Genomic DNA, 1,272 nt, shown 5'->3' with positions numbered 1-1,272 from the left:
TACTGAGCAAAGGGTCTGAATACTTAGGACCATGTGATATTTCAGTTTTTCTTTTTTAATAAATCTGCAAAAATGTCAACGATTCTGTGTTTTTCTGTCAATATGGGGTGCTGTGTGTACATTGAGGAAAAAAAATTAACTTAAATGATTTTAGCAAATGGCTGCAATATAACAAAGAGTGAAAAATTTAAGGGGGTCTGAATACTTTCCGTACCCACTGTATATACCTTGCTACGTGTACTGTGTTAGGCTAACCAAGACTTGTCATTTGCACTTATATATTGTTGCTCTTTTGTTAGTTTTGACTGCTTTTATTGTCCTCATTTGTAAGTCGCTTTGGATAAAAGCGTCTGCTAAATGACTAAATAAATAAATAGCATGTGTACATGTATTGATATTGCAGTGGGATATGAGGGGCAAATTGCAGTATGATACAAATATCGCATAAGCATAGTATAATTACTTAACCTTTACTGAACACAAGTGATCACAGGCTCAACAACTGCTCTACTGTTTGTGTACATAGTGGTTATGCCCATGAACCTGTATTGATTAGATGATTGCAGCAGCATGGTTGGCTGCTATTTTCGGACAAAATTATACTTCAAAAGGAGGGTTACACTAATCTCCAGTGACAGCGTGGACAAGGTCTACTAAACCTTTGAACTGTAGTAGAATACAAGATCAGATGATATGAATAGTAAATAAACAATAGAAATGGGGTGAAATCATTAACAGAACAGTCTTGTAGAAGATCAAAGGTCATGTGTATCTAACATCAGTGTACAACGTGGCTAAAAGTCCCTTGGGGTAAAAGGTTTTTCTGATTTTTAGGGGCCTAAGACTGAAGTCAAAGTTGACAAATACTTGTAGTAAGAATTTTTTTTTTAATAATTTATAAGAAATAATTTGGGTCTTGACAACTCATGTTTTTGGATACTTAATCAATAATGATTTATTTCTTATAAGTCTGGCAATCCTTCCACATGTCCCATGTCTTGTTTTGCTCTAATACTGATGTGGTGGATCTGTAAACACAGGGTTATTGGGGGCTATATGATAAAATATGAAACAAATGGAAAGTTCAGTCAGGATGATCCAGAACTGGTCATTATATTCACTTCATTTGGGGCAGCCTGATCAGCAAAAATTAAATAGTGAAAAGATAATCTTTATTACTATTTTCGATCTTTATTCAGATGAATTTGTTCAATTATAGTGTGCTTTTTCATTCAGTGTTATTTTAGTATTATTTATATATTATTATAGTAT

This window comes from Sinocyclocheilus anshuiensis, unplaced genomic scaffold, assembly GCF_001515605.1.
Source record: "Sinocyclocheilus anshuiensis isolate Anshui unplaced genomic scaffold, SAMN03320099.WGS_v1.1 scaffold328, whole genome shotgun sequence".
NCBI lineage: Eukaryota > Metazoa > Chordata > Actinopteri > Cypriniformes > Cyprinidae > Sinocyclocheilus > Sinocyclocheilus anshuiensis.
Note: the sequence above shows the minus strand (reverse complement) of the source record.